The 13,783-nt window shown below is 28.8% G+C and overlaps 1 protein-coding gene and 1 long non-coding RNA gene across 6 annotated transcripts in view; one reads left to right on the plus strand and one right to left on the minus strand.

Moving 5' to 3' along the window:
* The window catches only part of LOC142333566 (uncharacterized), a 156,058-nt gene that overhangs the window by 142,163 nt on the left and 112 nt on the right, over positions 1-13,783 (minus strand). For 2 of the 5 annotated variants that reach the window (XM_075380863.1, XM_075380867.1), the window contains exon 1: positions 11,142-11,385. The exons of 1 other annotated variant lie outside the window; for it this stretch is intronic. The gene's annotated coding sequence lies outside the window, so the exon portion shown is untranslated. Of the gene's footprint in view, positions 1-11,141; positions 11,388-13,783 lie in introns of those variants that run through there. 2 more of the 5 variants (XM_075380864.1, XM_075380869.1) reach the window with 2 other exon arrangements.
* LOC142333574 (uncharacterized) overlaps positions 5,145-13,783 on the plus strand; it is a 29,770-nt gene continuing 21,131 nt past the window's right edge. Inside the window, exon 1 of the long non-coding RNA XR_012758635.1 lies at positions 5,145-5,331. This is a non-coding gene — a long non-coding RNA (uncharacterized LOC142333574). The remainder of the gene's footprint in view (positions 5,332-13,783) is intronic.

The following is a 13,783-nucleotide window of genomic DNA, read 5'->3' on the forward strand; positions in this document are numbered from 1 at the left end:
TCGGGTAGTAAAACAAAAAAAAATCACTGAAACTGGTAGACAACAACTAAGTTAAAACTTGTAACGTGAAAATATTCTTGTCGATGTCGGTACTGCGCCGTGTCTTGTCGGAAAGTGCTAAAACAATCATTCACTCTTGTAGAGAGATAGCTTAATCGAATTATTTAAATCGTTTCACGTACAAAATCAAAATAATAAAAGTAATTAAAACTATAGAGCCGTATATTTTCCTACTTTATAAAAAATTTATTTGATATCGAAAAATTAAAATGATTAAAAATGTTCAATTATAAAATAAACGATGCGTAAGTATTGCTCTTTTTAACTCATCGGGAAGGTTTTGGGTTCAAATCCCACAAAAAAAATCTGGCATTTTTCACGCATTGTAAATTTTAATACCGCAAAAATAAATGACAAGGACAAATTTCATGAAAGATCTAATTATACCCTGGCCGGAAACTCTTCTGCAAGTTGTTACTTTACCTCGGTCATCGAAAACAATTATTGGAGGGATCCTAGGAAACAATGAAGCACAGACACCGACCGGAAGACAAGAAAAATAGAGAACCTTCTGTGAAATGTGCCGTTACCAAAAGAAACGAATGACAACTAACTATTGTACAAGATGTAACACCCCTTCTATCTCGAGCACGCGTGCAAAACCTGTTCCGAGGACATGTAAATTGCAATCATCAGATTTCTGCAAGTTGAAGAATTACGATCGTGAACGTTCTTGAACTTGTAAAGCGCAAGTTTTTAATTATAAATCCATCGTTACTGAGGAAAATTCGTGTTTATAATCAAATTGAATTTTGAAAAAAAATTTCAAATCTTAAGCAAATGGAAAACACGATGATAAAATAGTTTATATATAATAAATAAAATGAAATTCAACTTTACCGACGATTCGTTCGCTTTCTCTTTTCTAGTAATGACATTTCCAGTCATATTCAGATACAGAAAAAACAAACACAAAACAAGAGATGTTTGTATTACAAACGCATACAAAAGGAATTGCAATATTATTGATATGAATATGATGTCGGTCTTTGTGCTTCTTTTAGAGATATAATAGATTACATGTAGAGATATTACTGTTAATCCTGATGAAATTTTAGATATCATGGCGAGAAAGAAAAATCGACGATTAGCTTTATAATAATTCATAACTTTTATTGGGAGTGTAAATGTGTGAGTGTGAAGTATATGTGAATTATGAAAAAAATGATATACTAACATTATGATTCTTATTTGCGTAGTAAATTATGTATTAAATCTAAGCAAATGTTTTGTGTTTCTCAAATGCAAAAAAGTATAAAAAACCGTTTCAATATAAAATAATTTTCATTATTATTATTATTTTACGATCATCATCAAGCCCCCTACACAATATGTAATGTTAAATTACATAAACTTTAAAATACGTATAATATGAAAGATTAATACAATGTTGACCCTTGTGTTTATAAAAATAATCCGTTTTAAAATAAAGGTGTCGAATCCCAGTCAGTCTTTGTATTTTTAACATGCTAAAAAAAAAAAAAATAATAATTGAACGTTGATATGCTGTCGATTCAAGTTTGTTAATAGATGCATTTTGACGCGTTAATTGAATATTTGTTTTAGTAGCGCGGAAGACATAATAACAAAGTCTTTGACCGCTGTCTATCTGGTAATGTATATTTGTAAGTCTGGCAACTCTGGTTGGTGTATTTGTAAGTCTGGCAACTCTGGTTGCTAGGAAACCGATCGGTTTCCTAGCAACCTAGTTCGTTGTATGAGGAAGGGAGGTCCCCCCTTCGACACTTCGACAACATACAACCGTTCAAGGTTACACATTACAACTTAAATGCATCCCATATATTACTGCAGTATTTTATAAAATTATAACGAACCAAAAATATAAAATTAACATTGCAAACGTTTTCATCACCGATGCATTTATTTTTTTAAATCCTTTGTGGCCATTATTTCGATTGTAATTATTGAAAAGATCGTTGTAAGACAAGAATTGAATTCAAGACCTGTTAATTTTTTTTAATGTATGAAACCTGGCTAAACAATTGTCGGTGGTGGATATAGAATAAACTTCACACATTACTTTTTGATCGTATTAATAAAAAAAAAATCTCTCTCTCACTGTGTGTGTGTGAGCGCGCACACATTACATCCTTATGTATCACTCGTTAATCGTTTTTATAATCTATAATAATTTGTAGTTCAGTTATTTTTCTTTGATTAGCTATTGAAGAAGTTACAGTCTAGTTGTGGAAAATTCTTCAAATATCTTCTGGAATCGAACCCAAAACCTTTGGTGTATTATGTAGCAAGGAAGTACGCTTTCTGTGAAACGGTCGCGGCGACATTACATTTTTATTGTTAATTACAATATTCGATTTTTTTAAATTTCTGCTTTAAATTAAAATTAAAAAAATATAAAACCGCGCACGCGAATGTACTTTTATGTATCGTCACATGATCAGCTATACGACGTCTTCCGACCCGCTGGCCAATAAATTCTCTTACCGACAAATTGTAATACGGTGGTATCTTTTCCATGACAAGTGAAGTGCCATTTTGTTCAGCATAAAATGCTTAATAAATTTTGTAATAAGTAAAAATTTTATCAAACAATTAATTACAAAGATATGGAAGAATTAAAAATTAAGATGGCTCCATTTTGAAATCTTTGAAGTTGATGTTTTCAAAATTTTTTATTATGTAGAATAAAAAATTAAATTTTCCAAATTTAATTATTGTAGGTTAACCCGTTCCTGAGAAGGGATTTTTTTTGTTGAAAACCACAAAATTGCGTCCAGAAGGAAAACAAAGCAAAGCAGGACTTAAGTCGGTTTGAACGTTTTTGCATCTTTTGGTGTCCTGAATCAGTTTCTGGAGTTCGGCGAATACGTCCTGCAACACTCTGTACGTATGTTCTAATTATAAATATATTAAAATTGTAGAGAGCTGTATGTTTGATATTTCAGTCGCTGGTAAAAAATGAACTAACCTGTGCATATCATTGAAATATGAATTTTTATATTCCATTGGAATATTTTACATTCAATTTATACCGACGTGAATATATTTTTCAAATAAAATACATTTAACTAATTCGTCAATCGATCTTAAAATTAAAAATAAAAGGATCGGATAAAATAATTAATAATGAATGTTAATTCTAATATATTTAAATTAAACGTAATGTTTATAAAATATAATTTGAAGATAAAAATTATAAAAAAAATATATATATAATAAATAAACCGCTATCAGAATCATTTACAGAAGTGTAGTTAAATATAATCCATAAATAGATTTTATTTTCTGACACATTAGGAAAAAATAATCACATACTTTGTAGTAAAATATCAAGGAAATATTTTAAATAACGGCAAAAAATTTAAATCCTTTACTGTTGAAAAATATACGTTAACAGCAAAAAAAAAAAAAAATATAATTAACCTCAATCTATACATATATTGACGCCGTGCGTTTCGTTTGTTTCCGATAACCGCAAAAACGAATGAATCAGTCATTACGAAATTTTACCTGTAACTTTCTTATGACACCGGGAAACTTAACCGCAGTTTAAATCTCATCAATTTCACTGCTATGTAAATCATTAAATAAAAACCTTATAGATAAAAATCTATAACTTCCTTTACCAAGATTTAATGTCTATGTTAATATCGACTTCAAACAGTAATTATTTGATTTACTAAATTTAATTCGTCGTCTATAAAATATCAGTTTGTATTAGCGCCATAATATACGTAAAAATAAATTAATTTGATAATAAAATTATAGGAAATGACGACAGTTTAGAAATTTGCGGCTGTACAGAGTAACATTCTGTATATTTTTAGTTCCCGAACTAAGAATTTACATCATCAGGGTAAGCCATTCTCGTAATTGGCATAAATTCGACATTCGATTTGGTAGTAATATTTTCATATGCCAAATTATGCATGTAGCGCGGATGAGGGATCCTAGTGATAAAATAAAATTTGAACATGATGAATTAAGGAAACAATATTACTTACAAAATGTTCTGATGCAGCAGTAGTATATATATATATATATATATATATATATAGAGAGAGAGAGAGAGCGGTAGAATTAAATAAATGAATTATGTTTAAAGTATAAAAATTATCTAAAGTAACCGCTAGTACCGCCTAACACGCGCGAATAATACACTGTATGCGCGCGCACTCTAGTTAGAATCATCGAATTAAATAAACAAAAATATTATATTTAAATAAAATGATAAATATTTCAAATTAAGTTGTGTGCGTAAGCCGTGCATCAGAGAAAATCCGCGTGACAGGAAAATCCTACAACTGTGTTGTCAACTTTTTTGCGGTAGGTGTTCAATTGTCATTAAAATAGATGCTGTATTTCAATTTTCTATGCATTACATGGTAGGGTGTCATACAATTTAAGCTAATTACAATCAAGAAAGGAATGTTTTAATAAAAATAGAAAGAACAGGAGAAAAATCAAAGAAGTGAATTTAAAGTTCGACTTTTTATTTAATGAATCTATTGCGGTGTAAAATTTCTTATACGTATGAATAAATTCAATTATAAAATTTATACAGTCCTTTATTTTAATTTATACCCTCAATTATGCGATTATATACAAAATAAATTGAGGGGGGTGTCGAATCATATTATTAGTTCTAAGATCTGTCTAAATCTATTACGGTATCTTTACGATTTACTACAGTTTGTTATTTTATTATTTTTCAGCGAAAAGTTAAATACCTTTGCTCTGATAAAATAATTTAGAATTGCAGAAAGAGGTTTTATTTAAATCTTTTCAAAAGTTAAGCATTCTTGACACAATTATATTGAATCGCGTTAAAATTGAAGGAAATCTTCCTAGTTAAGTTACTTCGATGTCAAAAATCATCAATTTTTCATGTATATCTTATTCGGTTAGCTTATAGAATTCAAGTAAACAACTGCGCGTGTATGAAAACATACAAAAATCTTTATATGAAACTGTGAGCTTCACAGTTACAGCGGCGTACTGTTTGGCTATTCTACGCATGCGCGTAAAGAACGCTGAACGATGCTTTGAGGGAGAGAAAGCACTGTCGCTCCCGCAGTTCTGACCCTTGCGTGTCGGTAGAAGGTAGTTTTGTTTTTACTCCGCGTGTGTGTGGAACGTTCCACGTTCGTTCCCTTTTCTAGTTTAGTCGGTAGAAGGAATACGAAAGCGGTTTAGTTGTTTTTCAGTAGCGATCAGAAGATTGTGTAAAGCAAGAACTCTTTGATCGCCACAACCGTCCAAAAATACGCTGGAAGGGCAAAAGAGAAGGTAATTAGTAAAAAATAATTACGTATTTGTTTCTATGTAATAGAAATTTAAATTAAGTACCGTTAGACTGCAGTGTTTTTAAACCGACATTTTATTAAGTTATTATCTAATAATACTAAAAAATATTATCCGTATTGACATTTTATTAATAATTCGGTTAAACCGAATACGATTTTTAAAGCAGAATGTGCTGTGCTTAAAAAACCGATAAAGTGTAGAATTAGATTAATATCCTGCTTCCAGCTATTCTATTCGATTCATTTTTGTCGGTTCTTTTAATTTCCATAAAAATTTGACCACGGCCTTGAAAAGGTCCAGAAAAGGTTTTTCTGGAGCAGCACCCCCAGTAATTTCAAGTACGAGACGCCACCGGAATCGGTGCTTGACTAAACCCTATTTAATCTCTACATAAACAGAGCCCGGTTTAAAGAAAAATAAACAGATTTAAAAATAATAAACATTATAATGATCTGTATAAAGACAGAGATAAATTTAGAAAATTGATTTGAAAATCTACGTTTCTAGTGAAAAAGAAAAAGAAGGTATAAACCTGAATAGATGGACCGAAGAAATGTGACATTTTGGAAAGCAAAAGAGATCAAAATTTTGGAAACGTGATCCTTAGTGAACAGAAGGTAAAGAAAAAATCCACCCCCCACCCGTTCAAAGATTTAATTAAATTTTTTTTTAACTTTAAAATAGTTTTTTGTATTTCTCTAAGTTATGGTACTCTTTCGATTAAAAACTTCAGATTTTCTCCATGAAGCCTCCCTGATGTACTTGTGTCATACAGGAAATATCTAATGTGGACACCACATGACTTCTTTGTACGCCTATTATATTACATATACATATTTTTTTTAAATGAAAATTACATAAAATCTTACTTCATTAATAACTTCCGATTTTTTTCATATATATATTTTTCATATATAGTTTTTTGTTATTATTGAATCATTATTTATTTTAAAACTATTATTACAATCTGAGATTAATAATTATTAATAAATCAATATATTTAAATAAATAAAAAAATATGTATATGAAATCAGATTTGAACCGATGTGCCTTCCCTTTGTAAGATCCAAATATTTCATTAATTAAAATTTTATTGAGCTATAACTATGAAACCGATGAAAATAAATACCGCTTATGATATATCGTTGACAAGCTCTCGATGAGGACTTATTACTGCAATTAAGAAACCTCAAAAATCCAAATAAAAATTGGATTTCGGGCTGTTTTGTACATTTTTGGTCCGCTTGATTGCAATCAAAACGAGAGGTCCGCAATTAGATGTTACAACTGTTCTAAACCCAAAAATTTCAACATCCTACGGCTAATCGTTTTTGAGTTATACGAGACGTACAGAAGTCACGCCGAAACTAGTCAAAATGAAATCGGGGATGATGAAAATGGATATTTCCGTTGAAATCTGAAAACAGACACTTTTCGCGATTACAATACTTCCTTTACTTCGTACAAGGAAGTAAAAATTAGACCGTTTTGTAGCAGAGACATTTTGACAATCTAAATTCTCTATGCCTAATATTTAAAAAAAATTTATTTGAGGAATTTTTATAACTTTTACGTAAGACCGATATGTAAACACAACTTTCCATTAAATTGTATTATATAATTATTTATTTAAGGTGTTTCTAAAAAGATATTTGTTTTCGTAGATAAATAATTTTATATTATAATCTAATGAAATGAAATTAAACTGTGTTAATCCTTCTTTTTATTAATAACTGTTGACGGTAAATTCGGTATTTTATTCATCCCTTACTTAAGAGGTAATTATTAGGGGTAGTTACCAAATTGGCTATTTTGTAAAATTTAATGTAACGTTTGAATATGTTTTTATAACAGGGAATTTAATTAAACATAATAATTAAATACTTTACTTACCGATCAAGTTAAATATTTGTATGTTTATATATGTGAAATGTTTAAATACTTAATTAACACTGATACTATTATTATTATTAGTAATAGTATTTTAATTAGTTGATTGATATTAATTATCGGTAATAACTGTTACTTCTAGAAACAAATATGTGGCGGCCATTTTATAATTAAGACCCCCTATTTATTAAATAATGCAATTATTCCTCACCATCATGTCTAAAAATCACAAATCATTGTAGTTTAACACTTAGAGTGCTGTTCCCGTCATTTGACGGAACGTCGTAACTACGGAGAAATGCGGATCACGTCATTTAACGGAGTTCATATTTACTTGTTATTAAGTGTAATATCCCGTCAAAAGACTCGATTCATTCGACCCAAAAAGGTGTAACATGTACTGTTTTTTAAATAATATATATTACAAACCGTAAAAAATAAGGGACAGGTTCTGTTAGCTGTTCCCTACTATTTTTTATAATACACATACACCGGCAGAATTTAATAGTTAAGCGTGTTCTGGCTGGTCCTTTCTATTTCAAAGTGCATTGTTGTAAATGAATAATACTGTACTAGTTCGATCAGAGAGTGGAGTTAATCGTTTTAAATAATAAGTCGTGGAGTAATCGTGAGCTAATAAAGACGAAAAATAGTTGTATTGTTTTTATGCAAAATGTTAACATTTGACCTAAAGAAAAATCACTACAAATATACGGTGTCGGATGTAAGTGACGACCATGAGAGATGGAGGTGTAGAAAGGTGTGTGGCGAGTAAATGTGCAGTTGCATACTAATTAATGGCAGACTAATATTTGTTGTAAGTTATAAAACAGTGGTGGTCAATTAACAGAACTGAAAATATGTCTTAGCTGTAATCATAAACTAATGCATATATGTATTGCCTTTTTTGGGGGGAGAAGGGTTGTGAACAACAGGGAAGATCGTTTCTGACTGAACAACAAAACCAAATGAACATATAATTAAAATTTATTTAATTCTGTTTAAATTACAACAAATAGAAAACATAAATTTAACAAACCGAATAACTTCAAAATATTCAGACACAGCATATGATTTGGAAATATTCGGCTACTTTGTTATAATATTAGTAAAATTACAGTAGTATATTCAATGAAATAGAAATTTTTCCCAAGATATAAATGGTCTTTTTTGCTCACACTAAACAGATCCTAAAGCATTTACAATCAGAAGATCTGTTTTATCTTAAATGCAGATAAAATAATCATGAAATGCTGATTCGATAAACAGAAATTTTCTAGTGAGAAATTATGAATTTTTATACGCAAAGTCTGTAATTTATTATTTACAAATTTTTAATCTATCTTATAACGCGATATTTATTTTTATTTTCAAGAAACACACACATATTTTGATTTATTCTATTTTGAATGCAGAAACTTTATAAACATACTTTTGTTTTAAAAATCATCTACTATTATAAAATGAAAATTTATAGTTTTAATGATTCAACGTGCATTAGAATTTAGAATGGAAAGTTTATTTTAAGTAATTTTGCGCAATTACTAGATCAATTTAATTCTTTTCATACTTTAATATATCATAGGAAATATGCTTAGTATCAGGAGAAAAAAATCTAAATGTTGGAAAGCAGGTTTGGTCAGCAGGTGACTTGTGCAATTTTAAAGTCAGCAGCGTGTTATCACAGTAGTCTAACCGATCAGCAACCGGTTCTGTGAATCATCGATACATGCTCAGATGCTAATCCATTCTGTCATGAGGTTGAGTTAAGGTTACACTTTTTTGAAGAGAGGTTGGAGATAAATTACCAAGGTATGACAATACTTAAATGGATTCATATAACGCTTGGCTGAATTTATTTTTAAATGGAAATATGGTCACTATAAAGAGACTATAATACATTTTCTATGCTATAAGTCATTTGAATGATGGATGTCACCTTACAAAAAACACAATCAGTCATCTTCAACACCAGAATCACAGTTCGATTCGACTCTAATGACCATTAAGGTTAGTTTACGGTTTATTCCTAACCTTAAACCTAATCTCCCAACACAGAACAAATCAGTAAACTGAACAAATCTCAATAACTCCAAAAACTGATTACTAATCGACTAGAGTACTAACATGGTGTGAACTTACGGGTCACCCGCTATCCAAACATGCTTTCAGACATTTAGATCCTAAACATCTTCTATGTTAACGTGAAAAAAACTGAAGTTGATCAATTGCTCAGAATTACCATATTTTACAACAAAAATTTCTTGAATTTAAATAATTTTAGTTATGCAATTTAATACCATCAGTAGTCAAAACAATCATATACATTAAGAAAAAGCAATAATTACAATCGTTTTATGAAACTATCTTTCTTCAACTCGTAGAGAACTCCAAAAGTCAGCACTTTCTAGTTTGGACAAACGGTTAATTATTATGGAAAATGCTTACAATTTTATAAGTTATTACATTCATAAAAGGCGTGGCATCAGACAAACTGTAAAAGTGATTCTAATTGTAATGACATTAGAAGTTCACCTGATATATACATACAAAATAGAAAATCTAATGTAACGTTAACTTAAATCAAGAAGATAAATAGTAACAATTAAATTTATACCAACCACACCACAAAAAAGTCAAGCAAATAATTTTTAAGTCGGTAAGTGAACCGTAACTCATGTTCAACTAATAGAATCCTTTTTATTAAAAAAAATATAGTGGCAACAAAAATGTCCGAGGTGTACTCCTATCTGACTAATAACTAATTTTGAGTTTACAGCATAAAGTAAAATAGAAAACATAAATAAATATATAATTTAAATACAATAAAATATACATAAACTTATATTTAAAAAAGAGAGAAAAAAGATTTTAAGATATCTTAAAATTTATATCTATACTATATTTTTGACAATGATCGAGTAAGCACACATATACACAGCATGAAAAAATTAAATTTTATATTCTACGTAGATATAAATAATTGTCTGTATACTTCTAAACAACCTACCTCTTCATTATCATATATGTAAAAATTAACATGTTAAAGTTGAAGGGGACAATGGTCAACACAAATTCAGGAATAGGTAAAATTTGTAGAAGAAACTAGCATGTACTATTAAAATAATTTTCAATGGAATTTTCAAGGATTAAAAATAACAGAAATAAATTCATACTGCTACAAAACATTACGTACAGGTACTGTAGCACAATGTCAACAAAATAAGAATGAATTTAATTAAAATATAATATTTTTTTTTACTCTGGTAAGGTAAAATCATTTCACCATAAAATCATGTAAATGACATTAAAGTTGCAAAAGATAAAAATGTAAAAAAATTATAAATTCTTTACAAGTTATTGGTTTATAAATGTATTATGCTTTAAGTAATGATTTATAAATTTCTAACAGGGCTTAACAAAATAAATAATGAATACACGAACTTGACAACTAATAATACTGAGACGAAAAGAACGCGAAAGCGAAACGAAAAATTCTCAATACACCGGCAGAAACACCAAACACTTAATGTACACGAAGTTTATAATTAACCGAATAAAATAAATAAAACTTTTACTCAATACACACTTCGCACTAAATTTATAGTGTTAGGCTAGAAAATAAATTTACGTTTGGTCCATCGGTCCATCTCACTACATTAATTACAATTAAATAATCGAAAAAATAATAATTTAAAACTCAAGTCATATTACAATCCAGGAAAAATAATAAAATTTAAAAAAAATATATCTATAAAAATATCACTGTCCAAGCAGATCAAAACTACGAATGTATTGCATCAGCCATATTTGTTCTTTACAATTCTTTTTAATGATGCAATAAAATCACTTATTTAATAACTAATTAAAACAATTATGTACAATTAACGTAACGTACTCACCCACAATAACAACAGTCTAATGTAAAAACAAATACGCAGGGTAGAGCCGAGCGATGAACCTGGACGCCGAATCTCATCACAGTCAAACGGACGAGTATACGGCCCGTAACACTTTAATATACGTTAAATGTTATAGTAAAACTACAGCTTTATTAAAATAATACTTTATTCATAAGTAAGTCAATTAGCATTCAATCTGACTGAATTTAAAATCATTTTAGAAAGACAAGTTTCCACACAACATGCAGCCATCTTGTTATTGCTAGCAAGCCACGTCAAAAGATTTAAAAAAAAAAAAAGATTGGATTTATTCAAGTCCACTACTTTCGTATACATTTTAGTACCTAAATAAGGCAAGGAGTGCGCTTTTGGTAATATCGATTATTATAAAATCGATTTGGTATCGTGCAGTTACAATCGTTGAAATTACGTGTTTGTTTACGTTCGCGTTTTATACAGTTATAATGGCATCTAACAATTCGTATAATGATGCAGTCGATGTTTTTTTTTTATTTACAAAGTGATGAAGATTGAATGAAAATGGGAAAGTGACAAGAAAGGATAAATCATTTCAATGTTGTGAATGCAAAATCGCTTTATGTAAAGATCCTTGTTTTAAAACTTTTCATTAAAAAAAAATTACCTAAAAATTAAATTTTTTAAAAAGTAAAACTATTTTGGTGTAGGCCTACTGTAATTTTAATAAATATTAGTGTTGGTGATAGTTTAAGTGTGAACCGAATGTAAAAAAATTTTTTATTTAAAAACAGGCTTTCAAAAATCTGCTATATCTTTTTATTCATAAATGGTAGAAGTATATATTATATATCATTTGAAACTAGAAGAGTTGAGGTTTTATATGTTGTTTTAAGTACAAATTTTATATTATTTTTAGTTCTAAATTTACGAAGTTACAAATATAAGCAAAAATGGCTACCATTCTACAAACAGGCACATTTTGATACCCCCAGCACTAAGTGTTAAAGTACTCTTGCTTTATTAATACATAAGGAAATATGAATCTTTCAGTATCCACAGTGTATTCAGTTGAGGATAATGCAGTGGTTTGTTACATGAAGGTCACCAAGTGTAAAATAACTCGTATTCCCTGACAACATCTTACTTGGGAGTATTGAATTGCAAATACTGCAGAATTACATACATTAAATCATTTATTTTCTGAAGAACAGGAAATTCCTAATTTGTTTCTAGGGAACATCCTGAGGTCAATACTGCCTCTATTCAGACGCAGGCATGGAGGTTTCTGAAACTGTGAAGATCTGAAAAAGCTTTTTCTCAATTTGAAGCCGGATAGGGTAGGAATGGTTGATATGAATGAGAAAGCTCGTTATCTTCACATTACTTACTACTATATGATAAATGTAATTCTAGAATATTACAATAATAAAGATTTAACCCTTTTTTTAACATTGCTTTATAAATAAAACAATTTCCAGCCTGCAAATCTTTAATTTATTACTAATTTACATTAAGATTGAAAGCAATATATTATTTCCATCACCAAAAGCGATGGTGTGAATCATTTCCAGTATCTGTGCAATAGATAGATCTACTCTAACTATATGCCATATGACTATAATCAATAGTAATTATTTCACATAATATGAACTAAATAAATGAATCCTTATACTATATTAATATTAAAGAAATATAAATTACTTAGCTCATGTAACTACAATTATATATTTTTAAATTTAAGATTATTCAGCAACGTATTTTTTAGTTACAATAAAACAGTGATCACCTTGGTAGCCACCAATTTTCAGGTTGACATTTGTTATGTAAATCAATTAATTAAATTGTGACCAGTTCAAGAACACTGGTAACATGAATATAGAAAAGTAATGATACTTTAAACTGGATACAAACTGAATTTGGATGTGCATCCTGCAACATCACTAATTAGTTATAACTTAATCCATGAAATAGACAAGTTGTTAGCATCGCTGCTAATTAATTATTATAAACATTTCATGTTGGAAGTCATTCAGAACTTTAACTACATAAGTAAATAAAGTATTTAATTATTTTACTTAGCAATTAGTTAAACTTCTTATTGTTCAAATATATCTGAACATTACATACTTTACTAGTAATACTTTAATTATCGTAATAGTAATATTATTATAATATACGATCATGTAATCTTTTGTCTTAACTTTTCTATTTTTAAAAATTACAAATCACTTTTAGTAATACTACAATACATATTATTAGAATAAAAGAACTTAAGAAGCAGGCACGTGTAAACATTATACTCTCAAAACCTTTTACTAGTCTTAAAATAAAAAATATATTTTTACTGTTTAATATTAACAGAGGTCTCAACTTGAACAAGGTAATCTCTACTTTAAATGACGAAGGAAATATTTTAACTTGGAACAAGTACTATTTATTGCGATTAGATCCATAAGACCATGTGAAGGGAAGATTTTTTTTATAAATGAATAAATTTAAAAATAAACAGAAAAAATTGAAAATGTTATAAAATATTTCATTAAAAATAAATCATCAAATGTAAATTTCCAAAATAACTTGAAAGTTTTAGAAACATCTCATGAGCATAAACAGCTGAAATAATTACAAATATTCAATTAATATGTACCATATCTAAAAACTAT

This window comes from Lycorma delicatula, chromosome 13, assembly GCF_047948215.1.
Source record: "Lycorma delicatula isolate Av1 chromosome 13, ASM4794821v1, whole genome shotgun sequence".
Classification (NCBI taxonomy): Eukaryota; Metazoa; Arthropoda; class Insecta; order Hemiptera; family Fulgoridae; genus Lycorma; species Lycorma delicatula.